Genomic DNA, 14,834 nt, shown 5'->3' on the forward strand with positions numbered 1-14,834 from the left:
ATCGTAAGACAGTAAAAATAGATTCATAGTATAAATAGATAATATCTTAAAATAAATAAAAAATTTTCCTTAATTATTTTTTTGTTTTTCCTGATTGTAAAATTTAGAGTTTTTGACCTCTTTAAAATATAAACTAGATCCAATTTGCTATCAAAAATAGTTCTCAAAGTTAAATAATCGAAGTATTTTATTATTTACTTATCGTTTACACGTCATACACACAAAAAAATAACTATAATAATAATAAATAGAATAACATCATTGTAAAATAAATACATTTATCACTTCGCTCAGAATCTAAAATTACAAAATGGAAAATGTTGTTCAATAAACATAATAATTAAATACATACTTGCTTATTATAAAATAAAATAAAAAGAAAGTGTTACAATTACATAATTATTATGTACATATTGCATTATTATTATAAATAATATATAGTATTCTGTATTTAATAACATTTTGTATGGTTGTAAATAACGAATTTTCATAATAAGAGCCCATATAAATATATAATTTTAGTTCAACATTTCTATATGTATGTATATAAATGTATATATGTGTGTGTGTGTGTGTGTATAAATTATACATACAAAGATTCAGAATACATTATAATATTACCTATACATATATATTGTCGCGACGTGAATACCGTGGCGACATTCGTTTCCATAGTTACCAATAATAACACCATTCTTGAATTTGAATACATTTTTATCAGACCATTTTTGTGAACTGGACTTAACATCTCGCATATATGTTTATCCCAATAATTGATCTCCAAAAATGCAGTGAATTAAATTATCTAAAATTATTACTTTGACAATGTATACCACACGGTTAATTTGAACTAGTATATATATATGGGTATATTTTTATCCTGGTTATTTAATATTTATATAATATTAACTTTTTGTTGTTGTAATGCACTTATGTGGTACATTTCTACATGTTGAATTCGATAAAATAATTTACTTTAATTGTTGATTAACTACAGGAACTGGGTTATACTGAAATATGTTTCCCACTTGCTTAGCATTAAAATTGCATAACACTATAGTCAATACAGGCCACATACATTTTTTTTATAAAATAACTGAATCATAATATATTTGTTTATTTATAATTAGTAAAAATTAAACATAAAAGTCAAATTTCTAATTAACGTATAAATATTAACAGCGTAAAAATTTATTTTCGAAATACTTCATTATACACGATCTCGTTTCTTTCAAATTGTAATATTTAATGGTATGCGTCGTTTAATTATTTATAAATTATTCTAATATTTAAAGTAAAAACATAATAATATATGTGTATGAACTCCAAGCTTTTGTGTATGGCATAATATAGCAACTATACATATTATTTATGATTTTTTTCTTGACCTAGTACAGTTTATAAATACTTGGTATGATTAGGTCATTTTATGATGCTTGAGGATGTTTAAGATTAACTCGATCTCTTTTTCAATTAGTTACTATCAAACAACAGTAATGATTTAAAATTGTACAATTATATCGTTCATAGTTTATCTGTATACTATCTTTAATAACAAATGTATACTTGACATTCTTATCTATTGTTTATCGTGATAGTATAACGCTATCTAAATAATCCGCTATAATTAAAATAATAGTATTTTGAAAATGTGTATACCCCCCCTAGTCAGAAATCTAGTCAAATTGACGTTTATGAAAAAATAGTTCTTAAATATTACTGCAGTAAACAATTTTATTGTTCCCAGCGGTATACGTAAATACTCCCTTAAGATATTTTCAAAGCTTCTCATACATATTATAATTGTAAAAGAAAGTTAACCACATTATTTGTAATGTCTTTAGAACAGTAGTTTGTTTTTCTCACAAATTGTGTATATTACCTATCATATATAATTGATAACCGACATAAATACATTTTATATATTTTTAGCCATAACATATAATATTATATCATAGAAAGATAGTTAAATAATTATAAATTACATTTTATATCATAACAAATTTATCTCAATTTTAACAAATTTTGTTAAAACTAAAATATAATTAAAACGTTTGCAATTTAAAAACAATCCTAAATAATTGAAAAATATCGAATTTCTTATACGTGGTTTGAAATTAAAGTTTTCAATTATATCACATTTCCTAAATATAAATATATATATAATATATGCCCAATAAAATGGATATAATATAAATAAGACCTTCTACGAGATACGAGAAGATAAATATATTGAATTCATAATTTTGTGAAATAAAAATAAAAACGAATTTGTTTTACATAACATAACGTAATATTTAAGTAATTCGATCCACAAGACAATGTTACATTAAATGAGAATTCGCCATGTCGTACAATATAATACTATTGAAAATATGGCCTACCGTTCATTCTCAACGCGTAATAATATTACGTTACACACAAACAGTTATTAATAATATACATATACAAAATAATACCGTGGACGACTTACGTTTGCCGAAATTCACCTGCAGAGTCTATGAAACGAATTCGATTTAATTTTAAACGAAATACTCGAGAGAACACACACGAACACCTCCCCACACACTCGCACACACACACACACGCACGCGATCGCGATCGCGATTTTATTTTCCGTTCGTCACTGATCGTCCTGAAAATACCGGCGCTATCCCGTTTACGATAAATATGCCGACCCGAACCACGCGAATATCAATCGGGACGAAATAAGCTCGTATATCATGTGCGCGGTAAAAACAATAAGGACTCCAGCCGTGACGCACAAGTACGTGTGTCGCGCGGCGCGTTGCTTGGCTTACTGTCGATGACGCCGACCGCCGCCACCGCCGCCCCCGCCCCCATCGGCCATCCGTCGACTGATACGTAGCGGTGTTCATATATAGTAGTCATCGCCGCCGCCGCACAAAGCGTCTACCATCGTCGTCGTCATACAAGTCTAACGTCTCGTTTCCGTCCTCTTCGAGAAGTTGACACTACGAAAAAAAAAAAAAAATAAATAAAACGTCTCGTCGAGAGTTTGACGAGAGGCCCACCGCCGCCGCTGCTGCAGTAAACGACTTCGTTTTCATCTCGCGAATCGCACATTATTATTATCAACAACCATCGTAATATATGCGTATACCTGTCCGGCTGATAACTATATAATTACCAGTGCGGCATTCGATATGATACCTGTACACCATCCACCGGATGCCACCGATTCGTTTAATTCGTATTTTTCAATATTTTTTCTGTAACACCTTGTTAGTTTCATTTTTTATACAATAAAATCTGATAACGTTTATTTTCTATCGTCAGAGTTCTAGAATTGTGTAATAAAATTTTATTGCGCCCGCAATTTTCCGCTGACGTTCTACATTTGATTATTGAACTTTAACGAAAAAGCACAAAAAATGATACCATGATAAGCAATACCTAAAAGTGCTTGACAACAAATATACTAAAAACCGATTAATAATACAATTCTCTATAAACTATCATCGCAATATTTCATTCTAATATGAACATATTTAGCCGGTAAGAAATTAATTTTTTAGAAATAAATATATGTATAGTTTAATATGACATATTAATATACCTATTTATTATTCAATTTAAGGATCTAAAACATATATAGATCATTGAAACAATTTTTAAGAATAAATAAATAAACGAAAAAGGTAATGTAAAAATATGTCTTAATATTATGAGTTTCTTGACTTTTCCTCTGAGTAATAACAATATAGCGATGTCATAAACTACAGTTCTGTTTACTATCAAGTTCTAACCATTTTATGAACAACCTGGGTTTTATGAAGTATTTTTACTACCTAAAAAGTATTTTCCGAAAAAAAATACTTCATAGTAAAACCAATATTTCCTCGTTTTTGAATAGGATCTAAATCAATTTTTGAATAAATATATTATGTTAACTCATATAAAGTGGCTAAGACTTCATATATAAATATCAATATGCCCCTCAAATGTATTCGTCATGGGGGATTTACAAAAAAAAAGTTTCCGGACTTATATCATACACAGTAAAGCTTTAGGTCACTGAAATCTAGAAACATATTATTTCAATACATAAATATTATGTATAATATTATGTATGTAATTTTATGTATAAATATTTAATTTTTTTATTTCAAATTATGTCAAATTTATATTATAAATAATCATCAATCAATAAATATATATTTATACAATTTTTGAGTAATTTAAGTAATGATGGTTTTATATTGTTTTATTTTTAAACCAACTAGATATAATATCGATAATGTATAGAGAAATAGAGCGCTCATAAATTTCACGAAAATATAATGAAAACTTAACCGTGTTATATTACATATTATTATAGTATATTTATACCCAACGATATTATACGAGTATAAGAAAAATACAGTTAGGGAAAAAATGATCTACGATATAAAAGGAAAATATGAAATAATTATAGACTGTTAAGGTTAACTGGACAAAATAAACAAGATGTTATGTGTTACCCCAGATACGGTAAAGATAATTTATCAAAGAATAAAATAAAATTGTCCTGCTTGTATAAATAAACTTTAAAGAAAGAGCTATAGCTATAATAAATATTATATTAACATAAACATAATACAATTACATAAAAATAGTGTAACTTAGATGTGCACATCTAAGTTACACATATTATTTGACATAACATAAACATAAAAACTAGTATAACAAAATAAACTTTAAAAATAAAAAAAACATTCATAATAATATATGTGTTTATCAGTGTAAAAAATAATGGAAACCAAAATGTCCAAATAGTATATAAATCATCCTGCAGACTGGTGAGATACTTGTGGTAGGGGACGGATACATAAATTATTAAATGTTGATAACACTTATCACATTTTTATACAACTGTTAAATCACGAAACTACCACATATCACCACGATCTAACGCAATTTATAACTTTCAAGAATTCATAAATAAATTCCAAAAATGTTTGTATGAATTATATTTCTTTAAAGCAATGAAATAAATAATATTGGTTCTAGTCATTTCCTCGTATCGTGGAAATAGCTGTCTTATTCAGATTCTCAATAGTAGAATGCATTATTTTTTAATTTTGTTCGTTAAACTTTATTTTGATATTAAAAATTACTTATATATCTGCTAAAAAATAATTAATCAACGAGGTTTGTGAGTGACGGTAAGTAAGAGGTGATCAATAAAGAGCAACGGATTAAATTGACTTTACTATACGCGCACTCTCGTATTATTATGTATGCGATTTTAATTTTATTTTTTTCTAGAAATGTTGATAAAAATTCTAATCACGGTTCTTATAAATTATTAAAAACAATATTTTTAGAATATTGTAAAATCTTCAATGTGTAGTATAAATAATAAGTATATGTACTCGTATAATAGCATTAATAAAGAATAATTATTTAAAAACGCTTTTAATGAACAATTAATTTACTGTTGAGTAAATTATACCCTTAAGTGTTCTCAGATAATTATTCTACTTATTAATTTTACTGTATTATGTTATCATAGTAAGTTACATTTATCAAAAATTAAGTGTATCTGAAATTCTAGAGACTGAATACTATAAAAACTGAGTTCATCAAATTTTATACTGGAACTTAGATCAATATATTGATTTTAAATACACCTATAGAATCATCGTATTACACACATTTATAATTTATAATATTATAAGAAAAATAATTATAATATGTCAGCAGTTTTAAAGGGGCTATTTTTTATAATAAAATATATAAATGTCCAATACCATTACTACATAATAAGTATAAACCATATTATCTTATTTTTATAAAAATTGTTATAGAAAATCTATCTATTAATTTATTTATAAAAATGAATTTACGAAGTTTTATTTAATTAACCAACTATTTAATTAAAACAAAATCCATACTTTTATTAAATTACATATAATAAGACAATAAGAAATATACATATAAAGTATTGAATAATAGTACATACATATATCTGTATGAATTATGTAACTGTTACTTTGGTAAGTAAGTTTCGATGTTGGAATATAACAATATTATAATCTTGTAGTAAAAATGCGTAATGTATATTAATACATTTTAGTAACTTAATTATTAATAAAATCAAAAAAGTATTTTAAACCAACAAATTATCTACAATTTTAAAACAATTATTATAATAATACATTTGTTTAAAATTTGTTTCGGTTGTAAACCAAGATAATTTTTTTTTGAGTAGTGTAATAACCCAATACGGCTTAAATAATAATACGCAATTAAAACATATAAGTTAATATTATTTAATAATATACCAGATACGAGATTATAAGCAGTTTATATTTATTTGATTATTAACATTTTAAAAATATTTTCGTTACACTATTTTTAGTTCCTACATAACAAAACAGATATACAAAATAAAATAATAAACGTAAAACGAGCAGTGAAATATTTATGTGTTTAAATAACTGTAGACGAGTGAATTTAAATGATATACCGCTACATTGTTTATATACTATTCAGTATTAATCTTATATAAACTTTAAATAATGAATTTCAATAAGTAACTACTTGTTAATAATTAAATGTGTATGTATGTTTTGGATAATCAAACAAATATTATGCTAGATTAAAAATATATACGTGCCATTAAGAATCCAAGATACTTAGAGTCTTAAATTATAGGAAATTATAATAGTTTATACTATTTTTTCAAAAATTTCGTATTATGGTAATTTTAAGTAGTAGCATTCTTAGGGGAATAAGTGAGAACTAAGCCTAGAGCTTACGTTTTCTTCTTGGATTTGAAAATCTAATGTGTGAAATCAAAAATGATGGTATTATAAAAATGATAAACTATACGATTTTCGATTCCGGATCAGTTCCAATCCAATATAAAAGACTCGGCCAAACACTGAACTCGATGAAACTATAGCTAATTTAACGATAATTGACTAAAGAGAAAGTTTATCGATTCTATAAACCAATCAAAAGTGGACATTTTTATTTATTAAGTTTTGGTATAGTAATAATATATTATCTGAACACTGCGTTCGTGTTTATTATTTTTTGGTAGATTTTACAATGGAGTGCGCATTTTTCTGCCAATTGTATAAATATATAACCAATTTAAAAAATAAATAATAATTAAACATGTATCCGTAAAATTAAATTAAAAATATTTTATATGATATAAAAATTATTGTATGTTCAAAAAAAAAAAAAATACTTTTATTAATTCTTTATTTTTTTGATACATATTTTAACTAATTCAATAATTAAAATAATAATATAAATATAAACATTTATAATAGTGAATATATATATTTATGGAATAAAATTAGCCAACACAAATAATATATACAAAAATACAAATTAAACAATGAAAAATTATTTTTCATTTTCTAGAATATTAAGCACTCCATTACACAATTCAGCTACCACCAGTTCAGATAAATTACCAGAGTACAATTTACTTTAACAAATACATTTATCTTTAAAAAACAAAACATACCAAGAGACCAAGAGTAGTCGGAATTCATAACTACAAAAATGTTGGATATATTATTCATGATATTATGCAACTGTAATTCTCAAAAATTTTCATTATTTTTAATTTTACCACGAATTTCTGATCTATTTGCTTAATAGTAATTAATTTTCCATAGTAAAATATTAGAAAAAAAAATTTATAATAAACAATAATAATATAAATTTATTGTAATATTTTTTTCCAATAATGAATTTGATTAATTATAATATTATTTTTTATCAGTTAACGCTTTATCGTAACCGGTCGTCCGTACCTAAGCAATCAACGTATATTCCCCGCCGCGTGTTTTCAACGTAAATTATGGAAATAGATCTCAGTAAAAAACGCTAAATATATCTAACAACCTAATAATACTTAGACAAAAAAATGCCATCGTCAGCATCTGAAAATAATAAAAATAAGTTATCACCTTTATTGAACCCAAACGATACAGAATAACATAAAAATTGACAGACTAGAGAAAAGGAAAAAATATTAATCGGTAAACCTCTTCAAGCTGAAAACGCTCTCCACTCTTATATAGACAAATTGTTCGTTCTTTATTGCTTTATTCGGGACCCGGTTAGGGTTATTGTGCCAAAACACATATAAATACAATATTCAAGTGTTCCAATCAAAAATATTAAGAATAGTTTCAAATGCTCTCCGATTCGTAAGAAACGAAGTACTTCAACCGTATTCAAGCTATCTCCAATTAAACCATATATTAATATACTTTCAATAAACTTCTCTGAAAAAAATAAAACACGCCAGCAGTATGAATTCTTAGCACCTAAACAATAAGCTTACCTTTAGTTGGACCAAACGTGGGCTATCCCATTATATTTTCTCAAAATAAAATGAAAGAATGTTTATTATATTATTATTATTATTACTACTACAATTGTTACTATAATTAATTTACCATTTAATTAATTTTATTCCTAAAGATAATTATAATTATTCCTAAAAATATGTATTGTATATCATTAAGTTTAGATGACCAAGTCACATACTATTTAAATAAATAATATAATGATTAAAAAAAAAACTAACAAATTAATGACAATAAATATTAGATTAAGCATTAAAATAAAAGATTAAGTTTGTCTTCGAGGAATAAATTATTCGTTGTTGTAACATTTATCTGTAAAAAACATTTTAAAATTAAGGGTAGAAATTCTTAGATATATTTAATATTTATTTTAATTTTTAAAAAGGTATTTTATAATACAATTATAAAATAATTTACTAACTGTAGAGTTTAATAACAATAAATAATCAAAATAACGTGGTTTAAATGTAATTTCCTATTTACCTTATAAATTGTAACTTATGTCAATTAAATTGAATTCATACACTTCATATTTTAAACGGTTCGTACTTCATACATTTAAGAGGTAAAGTGAGAAACTAAAAACTAAGTTATCGTTTAGAAGACAATTGTATGGTATGTAATAACCAACCATATCTAGGCTTAATTTTATGAATATTTATTGTTACATGTGATTGGATTGTATTTTTAAATAATTTTCAAAATCACGAAAAATATGATAAATAGATTTATTTACGCCTAATGTTTTATTTTTAAAATAAACATAAAATCAACAAAGTGGGGAATCAAACTTTAATTTTAGATATTAAAATATTTTTTTTCTATTTATTATTTGGCAGAAAAACCATAGTCATTAATGACCCAATCCATGAAATGTTAAAATTATATAAATACTATAGATAAATTACATTTTTTAGCTTTGTAGATAATGCTAGTTTTTAAATAGTTTGTGCTGAGTTAAATAAGTTTGAAAAAATTCATTATACCTATTATAATTATTATACCCTTTCTGAGCACTATAATATGTTTCATTCTTTGCTATAATTTTGACCATATTATATTTAGACGTATGACAATGATAATTATAGTGATTGTATTTTCTAAAGATTTTATTTCCCGAGCATGATAATTACAATTATAACAACATCCTGAATTGGAATGATAAACAAGTATAATACAATTGTAAGTTTTTGACAAATACATTTTCTTACTAATACTGACTTAATAATTATCACTGTTTGGTTTTCGGCAAAAAATTATCAAACTATAATATAATACGTGATACTGGTTTAAATTGAATAATTAAATTTATTGTTTATTCGCAAAAGCTGTATATTGCAAGAATATGTCATAAAATAATTACGAATCGTGTTTATAAAGAAAAATGTATTTATTTAGGTACATTGTTTCATTAATTATTCAAAGTTATAACTGTATATAATTTTTAATTAATGTTGATAATCTGTAAAAATAAATAAAATATAATTTTAATACATTACACAAATTAATATGGTTATACATTATTGTGACAGTGGGAAATACGTTATGTAGTATAAATAGTAATTAAGTTATAAAAACAAACAAAAGCTGTATAAAACATGAAACTCAAGTATATTGTACATTTATTTTTATTTAGACACCAAAAATAAACTTATTTTTGTATGTCATATAATCAATAACTCACTACCAATCATCTAAATTAGTAACGCTATAATATAAAGTACATACTCGTATATCCAGTATGCTTCATGCCTTAATCGAATATAGTGTACTATTTAAAGTAGTTAAAAAATATTCTAAAACGTAACAGGTACATTTTCGAATGATTTTGTTCTAGCATTGAATTCAAGTTTAACATTATTTATTTATTTTTATATTTATAAACATTGGTGAAGATAATTTTAAAATAAAAATGCAAAACCATAAAGATAATTTTTAATTTAAAAATATTTTATTTAAATTATCATCAGTTCAATGGCTACATAGGCACTATTAATTAAAAATGAAAACCAACCAATGAAGCATAATAATTGATTTATAGCAAATAAATTTACGCGTATATAAATTTTTATTTTGTGAAATTTTTAATATCAAGTTAGTTATTATAGGCGTATAGTAAAGAACAAAATCAAAAATAAAATAATGGAAAATACAATATAATAATAGATTATTGTATATTTTATATATGTATGTACATAAAATCTGGTGAGTAATATTTTTTATTAAACCGATTACAGTACAAAATCGAAAAAAATAAAACAAAAGGAACAAATAATTTTATAACCAATCATAATATTACACCTATTTTCTACTATACATCATTAATTTATAATTCGTTTTGTTAGCCGCAAAACTATACATACATTACATATTTTGTGTGTTTTGTCAACCTAAAAACGAACAACAGCATTTCAATCGGATAATATGGATATACTTATACATTTTTGACATGTATAAATACGCGATGTGATTGCAATAATTGTGTCGTTGAACATTGATTCCATGTATAAAAACCGAAATAAATCCCAAACAATGAATTACACATGACAGATGACTAAAAACTATAAACGGCCAACGAGGTGTACGTGCGCAATCGAGAGGCTGCTCCGGTACACCATTGTCGACATATTGTGTTTAGGAGCTCGCGATTTATGGCCGAAACGTTTACGGTATTTTTCCGACCACGGTAACGTGGACGTGCTCGGAACAAGTCGCTAAAAACCCATTACGACGAAAACTATAAGTCACGCAATTGTATCCGGACAGCTTTTGTGTCATACAGAAATATTGAACGCGGCCGTAATTTATTTTATTCATAATAATACCGTAGCCGTATTATCGTAATCGAATACGAGCGTTATTACGTCAATCTACAGCGATAAATACATGGACCATTGTTTTATTTGAAATAATTTTACAATATTAATAATTTACTGGTGTTTATTTTGGTCACCATAATAATTCGCTACATAAATATTGTTACTTATAAAAACATCTAACAGTGGTCGATTAATTGGATCATGATAATATATGTGCCAATTTTACATCATAATAGTAATTGTACAATTCAAACATTGGTGAAACCTTGTGTTAAATTAAAATGCGTACTATCCAAAAGGTATGTATAGCGTATATTATTTTTTATTTTTAGAAATAATAAAGTCTGAATTTTGATGTGGTTTTGCAAAGGCAGATTAACTGTAAAATGTTTATTCGATTGAAATATTTTCAAACAACAGATCATATAAGTTTAAATTTTGAAGAAATGAATAAGTATAACGACGATAAGAATTCTGATCTAATATAACTACGTAAGCTACTGAGTACTTTATGCACAATGATTATTGAGTTGAATTCAATGGAATTTATGATTTAAGTATGTTTTAGTATGTGTAAGTATAGCTTCAATGTAGAAACTTTAGAATATAATGATTCCATAGCATCAAAATTCGTTACAATAAAATAAACAGTTTTTTCCATGTTAAAGCCATATAAAATATATTTTAATTATATTCAACATGTATGTTATTTTTTTTTTATATTATGAATAATTTTAAAATATATATTAATAATTATACTAATGAATATACATACGATCACTAGATCTTAACATCAACTAATAATAGGTGAATTTGCCATATCAATGAGATTACGATTTAAAAAAAATGATTATTACGCTCTGAAACTGGACTAAATAAATTAATAATACTGCTGCTATGTTTGACTAGCTTACAATATACGCATTTATACGCGCACTCATGTTTAAATTTAAGCGGTGAATATCTGCGAAATATAATGACATCAGACTTGAAAATGCTAAACCAAATTGCAATTCCATGTTTGACTGTAACCACATATAGCTAAAAGAGGTTCAATCATCATTATTATTATTATTATTTTCTACTTTGCTTTAATATAAAATAACCCCATAGTAAGTAAATTATTAAATTATTGAATATTAGTTGTTGTTACTTATTTATTGTAGGTTTGACATTTAGAAAAACTAAAGAATTCAGTATATCACCGAGAAAGGTTTCAATTAGAAAAAAAAACGTGTTGTATTATTTTTCCTTATTGTATTTCAAGTATTTTTTTAAAAAAAACAAAGAATTACAATAAAATCAATGATTTTCTAACTTAATTTCGTTTCAAATAACAAAAAACATTTAATAATATACTTAAAAATGTTTCATAAATAAATTCATTATTTTATAATTTAATTTAATAAATATAATTTATAAATAAATTAGACAACTATTGAACTATGAAATATTAACCAATCATAACTAGACATAATATTATAATTACATTGCTGTAGTACCTAATTAGTTGGTTAATTGATAAGTAATAGCTTACACAAATACATATTATAGTATTCTGAACCGGGTATCGGTCGACTAAATTATTAAACTTAATTCGCTATGGAAGCAGAGGATTTGGCTATATCGCCTTACTCTTGTCGACCGAAATTCGGCTCAAATGTTGTAATAGTCGCCGTATAATGTAATACCATACTTCGAATTCTTTATTACTCGACTAGAAAATCGTTTTCTGAAACACTGCAATATTTTACCAAACTTCTCTTCTCTTTCCGAGTCAGTGAAAACCCCTAGATGAAACATAATGTACAAAATAATTCGAAACATACGCTTCAATTTTACGCGACAATTTATCTAAAATATGGAGAAATTTAGTACGAATTTGGCTTCTACGAATTTTAGGACAGAATTCTCTTGACGCTCTCATTGTTTTTGCACGACAATAATATAATAACTATATTAAACTATTGACATAATTCATAATTATATAACTGTGTATGATTAAAACAAAATTCAAAAGTTAATGAATATTGCAACAAACATTTAAATATTTACATTCAATATACTTCTCTAAGTCCCCACCCCTTAAATTAATCCTACACACGGCTTGCCAATCCTTTAAGATAATATAACTAAAAGACTATATAGTTATTTAATATATATTATAGTTAGGCATTATGATGTATAATAGTAATTATATTTATCGTGAGAATTTAATTTTAGTTAATTATACATAAAAATAATATGTTCTTGTTAATTTTATATCTAACGCAATAGATATGTTCTTGTAAGTACACAAAAATCAATAATTAATTAATATCCATTCAAATAATTTAAAAAAATGTATAAATTCTAAGTGTTGTAAAACTTAATTAATTTTGAATAATAAATAGGATATTGGTACTTACTTTTAAAATTGTATTGTCTAGATTACATCCGATCTTAAGTTCTTGAATGTTTTAACTCCTTAACGACTTAGAAAAAATATTAGCTTAACATAGGTAATATAGAAGTAAATAATTATTGGATAAAGTTATTACTTTGGTATACACCAAACCAGATCTTATGTTACTATGTTAAATTAACCTTTTATTAGAATCACCAAGTACCGGATAATCAAATCATTTTTAAGAACATTCTTATCGTTTTTTTGGTATTTCAAACTTTTACTAAAAAAAAACCTAATTGTTTTGAAAAAATTAAAAGGAGCTATTCAAATATATGTCGAAAACGATATTTTTCAGTTGTTCTAAAAGTTATAGGTACAATTTATATACATTATTATTTATTTAGTTTTAAATAATTAAAAATCATGTATCTATTATATTAACTGAATATGGATTTTAATTTCAGGCTAATATTAATATGAAATTAGTAGATTTTCAAGTACAATCAAAAATAGATAGTTTTCTTTATTTTATTTTAAATACACATATAAATATAAACTCATCAATGAAAAAAAAAATGTTTTATAGAATCAAAATGATCTGAACCAATGTGATCACATTAAGCGGAACTCACTGTATAATATAACATACATTTATAATATAAGTTATTTTAGATTTAGTTAAAATAATTGTTCAAATGTTTTGCTATGGAACATATTTCACAATAACAACAAACTTGTAAGCACAATTGACAATGCTTTGAAACTTTGAACAAGGTCTAATGGAGAAAATGAAATATATTATAGTATTTCCAATCTTAAAGCTTTTGATTTTAGCTAATTGCAATATTGGTGTTTATGTACACATAAACTTTACAGTTTAAATCTAAAATACATTAAATTAGTAACTGATATTTTGTTTATTATTAAGTACTAGAGAAATGTTTAGTGAATATAAATTTATACATAATGTGAGTCATGCTCAATGCATTTCATTTTCAAAGTGAATTAAAATAAGTGTGAGATAACATTAAACTAATTGTCCTTACATTTTGCGTTTTCGTAAGCTCCAGAAATCCTATAATCGATATTAAATTTTGTTGATGTCCGTGTATTAGTGATTAAAATACTTAGTGTTTATATTTTTCTTATGGTAGATATTGTCAAATTATAAATAATATATTTTATTTATATTAGAACATTTAGTCAATATCGTTTTTTTGAAAGCTGCGCATCATGAAAACAATTGGGTTTTCTTAAATCTTATAAATAGATAATTTAAAA

The 14,834-nt window shown here is 24.8% G+C and overlaps 1 protein-coding gene across 1 annotated transcript in view; it reads right to left on the minus strand.

The window, feature by feature from the left end:
* The window catches only part of LOC132931685 (LHFPL tetraspan subfamily member 1 protein-like), a 224,610-nt gene extending 221,798 nt beyond the window's left edge, over positions 1–2,812 (minus strand). Inside the window, exon 1 of the mRNA XM_060997615.1 lies at positions 2,474–2,812. The gene's annotated coding sequence lies outside the window, so the exon portion shown is untranslated. The remainder of the gene's footprint in view (positions 1–2,473) is intronic.
* Between the last annotated feature and the right edge of the window lie 12,022 nt (positions 2,813–14,834).

Source organism: Rhopalosiphum padi, chromosome 1 (genome assembly GCF_020882245.1).
Source record: "Rhopalosiphum padi isolate XX-2018 chromosome 1, ASM2088224v1, whole genome shotgun sequence".
NCBI classification, from domain to species: Eukaryota; Metazoa; Arthropoda; class Insecta; order Hemiptera; family Aphididae; genus Rhopalosiphum; species Rhopalosiphum padi.